The 6,986-nt window shown below is 37.5% G+C and overlaps 1 pseudogene; it reads right to left on the bottom strand.

Annotated features, from left to right (window-relative positions):
* Positions 1-264: 264 nt before the first annotated feature.
* The window catches only part of LOC136009023 (macrophage mannose receptor 1-like), a 35,067-nt pseudogene continuing 28,345 nt past the window's right edge, over positions 265-6,986 (bottom strand).

The raw sequence follows: 6,986 nt of genomic DNA, 5'->3' as shown, positions 1-6,986 counted from the left end.
TTTAATTAGCCATTTTATACATTACCGGGTTGCACCGTCATGAGAGTATTTTTTGAAGAGCATACAGCAATAGCTCTTAATCCTTTCCAAAGAAAGGCATAATTGCTAATTTTAGTTCATAATATCTATTAGGTGCATTTCCTTTGTTCAAGCTAGATATGTTGTTTTTTTTTTTTTTGAGCTTAATCATCTGGCTGTGTTATCCCATTAGACAACACTCTGTTCACTTTTTGTTGGTAGAATCATTTTCATCATCCCTTTGAGTTAGTATCCTAGCACTGTGCTGTACCACCTCGTCTCTCTTTCAGTCTCACTTCGAGTTTTGATCTTGAATACAAAATAAATAATGAAGCTCATCCCTAATAAAATGATGAGGGCCAGAGTAAGTAGTATCCACATATTCATGTGACCATGTTCTTTGTCCTTTTTGGCATCTGTAAATAAATACAGCAAACTGAAGTGGGTGTACTGTAGCCATAAATAAATACAATACTGAAAACTACTGGTCTAAGTTCCCCCTTGATTACTAGGGGCAAAACCTATTCTAATGTTTCTGTGTCAGTCACTCTCATAGGTCTTAGCATGCAAATGGAGGAGCAAAGAGGAGGTGATCAGTTTACCAAAGCATTTAGTTATCCTAGGATGCCTTAAAAGTCTTGTTGATACAGCTAAATTATGTTGGGAATTAATTCAGTGGCAACTAAGTAAATTAAACCAGTATAAATAAATATCTAAAACAGAAATAAATAATAAATACCAAATCATAAAGAAACCCCAAATATTTATTTTTGCGTCTCTTTGAAACTATTATGGAGGAAAATTAAATCCTATCTTCCACATTTGCAACTGCTTTAAGGATAGCTGTCAAATATAAAGACAAATGTTTAGCCAAAATCTAAAAAGGTCACATTTTCATCCTGACAGTTTCATGTTAGCAAAAGGACTCTGCATCAAGGTTACCTCATCACCTCTCCTGGAAACACATTTGCTAAATTAACAGAGATGAAAAGGTGAGATTGATTTTTAATCTGATATTCACTTTAATGAAATTTTGTATATTAAAGCTCCCTTTTTGCTTCTTTTTCAATAACCGAAGAATCCCTAAGCACAGGTAATGTCCAACTGGTTTAGGTGGACTTTCTCTTCTCCTCTGGTTAATAGATCTTGCACTCTTCACTAGTTCTGCATATCTGCCGAGACTGGAGACAACTTGGTCAAACACTGAGGATATTTGCCAGTTTTCCTGTACTGCACACAGCTCCTTAGAGAGCCAGCAGATTTCAATTTACCATCTCTCATTTGCATCTACAAGTTTAAGGTTTCTCATGCAGTTTTTCCTGGCTGTGCAAAGAGGGCGCCATCTGCAAGGTCTTTCCCGGCTCTCCGGGTGAATGCTGGATCGTGGCCAGTGCAAGAACAGATCTTCCCCATGGGCAGCCTGAGCCGCAGGGATAGTCAGGGTGTGTGTCCCAGCCTAGGAAGCACCAGGAGCTGGGGTGCTGCAGCAGGAGAGCAGCAATGCTTTGAGCTCCCATGTGTTTGTGAACAGGAAGGGAATGCAACTGTTAAATTGTCCCTTGGAAGGATGAAGAGCGCAGCGTAAAGTAATGTTGGCTTGTGCTGAAGTAGTGTTCTATTGGAGAACCTGTATCAGGGAATATTCTCTATACGTTGTCATTGCACATAGGGGCTGAATCAAATAAAGTCTGTGTTGACAGGGAGTTTCTGTGTTTCCAATATATCTAGTGACAAAGGATGAGCCTTCTGTAGTGTTTATTGCCCTGACTATCCGAAGAAAACTAGGAGTTGCTCAAAAGGAGAATTTTTCTTTTCAGGAAATGCTCTGACACCACTATGAATGTGTATGTCTGCTTTACCCCCCAGGTGCAGCCCTGCTCCGTGTGGGGGGAAAAGGACAGAACCACAAAAACATCTCCAACCTCAGGGTTGTGAAACAGGACTGGAAATCATACTTTTTTTTCAGCATGAACAGTCAAACTCCAAAATACCACATGGCTGCTTGGCTCATGATATTCTGATATTTCTACTTCCTGACCAAAGCAGATGGTACTCGGTTACACAGAAACACAATACCAAAAAGAAAAAAAGAAAAGTTAACAAAAACACTTCTACTGTTTTCAAAGGTCACTATATGCTCTCTGGATCATGCTTCCATTCTGTTATTATTTAAATAGAATTGCTTCATCCATCTCTTTCTGGAACAGCATGTATCATAGCACAGGAAGAGGAAGAAAAGCAAAACATTGTCCCATAGAAAGTGAATAAAAATGTTAACAGGGAAGTACATGTGTATGTTGGAGCAAAATGACAAAGGTGTTTAAATTTTTTTAAAGAAAATATTCATCTTTGGTTATTAATTATTCGTCACACAATGCAAGAAAATCTGAAGTTCTGAAGCAGTAAAATATGAACAGAGCAGACAAAAAAAAGAACTATATAATCTTATTATTTTTGACTGAATGCTGAAAGAGGCGATAAAGAAGACTGCAAATACAGCATTTTATGTCAATCTTTTGTAATTACCATATGTGCTATCAGTACTGAAATAAAACTATAACCATGAAGAGCAAATATTAAAGAAGTCACTTACTCTTTGGCTTCTTACAAATAAAACCCCTTTGGGAAGAGCAAGGAAGGATACTCCAGTAGCCGGAGAATGCAGACAGTGCCACACAGTAGTCAAGCTGGTCCTCCAAGGGCTGTCCTTCACCCCAGCTGAGAAAGTCTAAGGCACAGCTGTCTTGCCAAAGCAGCTGCCCTATTGAAAAAGTTAGTAGCAATACTAATAGTTCCATATAAAAAACTTTTGCCAATATCAGTGAATATTCATATAATATTATTACTTTACTTAGCCTAATAATCGTATCTTGCTTTCTTCAAACTCTATCTGTGGATGTTTTCTAATGCATTTTATTTCTTTATATTATTTTCTAAAAAAAAAAAAAAAGTAATAATTACTTTTCCAAAATATGTTTTGCAGATTTTCCATTCCATTTCCAATAGTTTTAATTTGCATATCCCCATATTTTTGTCTAGGGTACTAAAGTTTCAAACTGAAAAGAAATAAAGCTAGGATTTTGGTTTCTAAATTGGTATTTCATCAGTACTTATTGAAAATCAAGCAACTTTTACTGTAACACCTAATTTTCCCCTTACACTAAACCGGAGCAGTTTGATGCTGTGGGCTCTGGTTGGACAGCCACAACTCCCACGTGGGTGCTCCCCAGCTATGAGAAGATGGGAGCCAGCCAGGCCATGTTTCCCACCAGAGCACAGAGCAAACCGGGTAGGAAAGGCTTTCTCACAGTCCAGAAATAGGAGAGGTGTCCTCATGGAGGGCTGAGGTCAATGGGATGGGTAGTCTGTGATCCTCTGTGAAGGGAACCATAACTGACACTGCAACATAAGCAGCTGTGAAAAAATATCATTGATTACAGCAGTTTCTGAATTGTCAGATTTGGAAATGGGGCCCCATGATTGCCCCAGGTATGGACAGCTGAAACTGCATGTTGTATCTTGCTTTCTTAAAGAACACTATCTTCTGTGTTGTGCTTCTCAAAAGACATTCTTAACACTTCTCCATGTCTTTGCTACTGAACCAGATATAGATAGGATATTTGAATTGAGGCAGTCCCAGATGGAGACATCCCTTTGGTGGACACATGCAAGACCCATAATTGAAGCCAAACAAATTTCTACAGCCATCAACTTCCAAGCATTTTTATATTATATGTTATCATTCTACCTTTTTGGTTTTGACTAGCTTCTATTGTACTTCAATTATTTCCTTAAAAACAACAGTGTATCTTATTCATATTTCTGTCCGTTTAATGGAGTCTATTTATTGTTATTTATTGAAGTTAAAACAGTTACCATTTACGTTTCTGTATATTCCTATTCAAAAGCCACTTGTCTTGCTCTTCTACAAGTCTACATGCTCTGCTAAAAAGTTTGATTCAGTCAGATCGTCTACAGAAGTCAGCATGCCACCTACAAGAATAACAACAGAAAATGACTGGAGATATCCCCAGCCACAGAAGTCAGTGGCATGTCGTAGTAACAGCCTTTGATATAGGATAAGTTTCATAATTAAACCTCTCCTGATGGTAAGGAGTAAGCAAGGATATAGAGACCAGAAAGTAGCATTTATCTGTAGCTGAACAGCATCAACTGTGAGTGATGTCATCAGAAATGAAAGATGGAAAAGAACAGTGAAGATGAAGTTTTTTACACATCAGACAAAACGCACATTATTTTCAAGTGAGTGGGTATTTTTAAAGGTATTACAGATGTTTATTTGTTCTTCATGGTTTGACAGGATATTATGTAGCATGTAATACTGTGCAGCAAACAAATTCACGAACTGAAGAATTATTTTTCTGGCAATGGTGGTGGAGGAAGAGGGCTAAGAGGATCTGAAAAGATATAAAGCAGAAGGATCAATTTCTTTTGGGCAGTACAGTGCTTCCCTTTCTCTTTCATAGCCTCCTAAAGCATGGGTGAGGTAGCTGATGATTCAGCAGCATAGGTGGAAGAGCGCCAAGGAGTAGCTCATGGTTTTGGCTGAGACCAGATGCCTCCAATATGGGTAAAGGAAGCTTTTGCCCTCCCCTGGCTCTGCAGGCTGCCAGAGAGCCCTGCTGCTAGAGCGAGGACTTTCAGGCAGTACCTGCAACCTCTTTTGGATCATCCTCCCATGTTGAGAATAAGTGATTGCTATTACGATATTTTCTTCTGCTCTTGTGTAGGGACAGACAGAGAAAAGAAGGAATGAAGCTAAAAAGAAGTAAATTTAAAATCTTACTAAAAGAAGAAATCTTGTGAATGAAGAAATAAAACAAGAAACAGGAACAGCTGGGGAATAAAAAAAAAAAAAAGGAAGATTGATCACCTTAATTTCAACATAACTGAAAAGCAAACAGCATCAATGGCGAAAAGTAAATGGGATGCTAATTTCCTTTCCTTAACCTGTAGATTTTGCTGCATTAGTTTTCAGGTGTCGTTTAAGTGAGTTTTCTTTATGTCAAGATCGAAATCCTATTTTACGTAAAAATAATAATTACCTGATTGAGTGCACTAAGTCACAGACTAAGCCCAGCTCATTTGATTGGCATTGAAATTAGAGCAGTGGCTTTGGAAAGGAATCCAATATATGTGATCAGATTCAGGACATGTTCCAATACCCTGTGGGGGATCAAAAGGAAGTACATCTGGAAGAAGTGAGACATTACAGATGCTTTCATTCGGTAGGGATTGCAGCTCTTCAGATTTGAAATCAAGTTTTTTAAAAAACCCTTTCTTAAAATTACTTAAAATATTCTTTGGCAGACTGTGCTAGAACTATCAGTGACTATGTCGAGAGTGGCAATGAGGAGAACCAGTCAGTCATAGCTGAATGATTCAATGTGAGCCTGCACTCTTCTGTGTTGCCAAATAAATCAAACTAATCAAACTTGGACTGTCTCAAGGATATTTGAGTATTTCGGGGGGGGGGGTGTGTGGATCTAGTTTACTTTGTTATAAACAGCGAATCTGTATAAATAAAAGGTACTGTAAAAAAAATAGAAAGAAAAGCTGTAAGAATCCCAAACCCTCAGGAGGTTCAGATAAGAATTTTACTTTAAATGAAATAATAATCTAAGTCATAGTTTGCTGTGGGAATTTCCCATTTAATATTTTCCTCAAGGTAATAATCCTCGTATAAAATTTCTGAACAGCTTTAAGTCTGACAGTGCATGGAATACTCTGAAGCTCATTGAATATTTATGTAGTAGCCCCATATTTTCCTGCAAGCAATGAAGTTATGGAAACAGTAATGCTGTCAATTAGTACATGCACTTTAAAATGAAAGTTGCAAATGAATAGATACAAAGTTCAGAGCATGGCCTGGAAAAGAAATTAAAGAAAATCTGCACAAAACCAGATCAAAAGAAACTCAGATTTTCCATGAAGTCTGTGTCACTAAAGCTAACAGCAATTCTCTAATACAAATAAGAAAGCAAAGTGGTTCAGTCTCATCCTAAGATTTGCCTGTAGCTTTTCATTTGTAGCATTTCTCGGTGACACCCATAGAATCATAATGAAATATGAACTTTTGTTTGGATCAGTAACAGGCCCTTTTTTTCCCCCAGATACAGCTCTTCTTCCTTTCCCCACTTTTTAGAATCTATTTGCAGTAAAGCTGTAATCAGTGTATGAAGGCTGCTTATGTTAAAGGAATAAAATTTATTTTATACCTAGTGGATTTTTTTTATTACAGTCCTTCCCACAAAATTCCTGCCAGCAGAAAGTTTCACATTCTCGACTTGAAGTGAAATGTTTAATAGTCTCATAATTCCTATGTTCTGCCTGCCTGCAATGTAAGATAACTCCTATGGCCATTATCACCCAGCACAGTAAAATGACAGTTGATGAATGACAACTCCATCAAAATAAAACACTGTTCGTGCAAAATAAAGGTATTGACATTGCATACTCAGGCTTATTATTCCTTAATATGTATTTAGAAGTCTGTATTTCGGTCAGAACAGATAGAGCAACATTTCTGCCATAAACCCAAAAGTCATTGCTATAGCTTACCCTCAGTTTTTTTGCAGACAGGAAAATGTTTTTCATTACAAGGTGCTGTTTTCCAGGCCCCACTGAGTTCTAGGTAAACACAGTCTGTTTTTTGTTTTGGTTCTATTTTCCTTTTATCTGTCCATGTGTAATAGCCATGACGATAAAATTGAAACAGACATTTAACACAATTTTTCTACACTCTCATCTGCTGTTTATGGTGAGTGGATTTATACCAATGCACATTTTCACAGTCACATAGAGAACTCAGTTTGTAGATCTGTGCTACTATTGTTAAATATTGAATTGAATTGAATCAGGACTCAGCAACATAAAACACAGCAGTATGTCTCCCATGCTAAGACAGTTTTGGATAGAGATGTCCCATGGATTTGCATGAGTGGAAG

This window comes from Lathamus discolor, chromosome 2, assembly GCF_037157495.1.
Source record: "Lathamus discolor isolate bLatDis1 chromosome 2, bLatDis1.hap1, whole genome shotgun sequence".
NCBI classification, from domain to species: domain Eukaryota; kingdom Metazoa; phylum Chordata; class Aves; order Psittaciformes; family Psittacidae; genus Lathamus; species Lathamus discolor.
The sequence above is the reverse complement of the archived record's forward strand: the minus strand, read 5'-3'. Positions and strand labels throughout refer to the sequence as shown.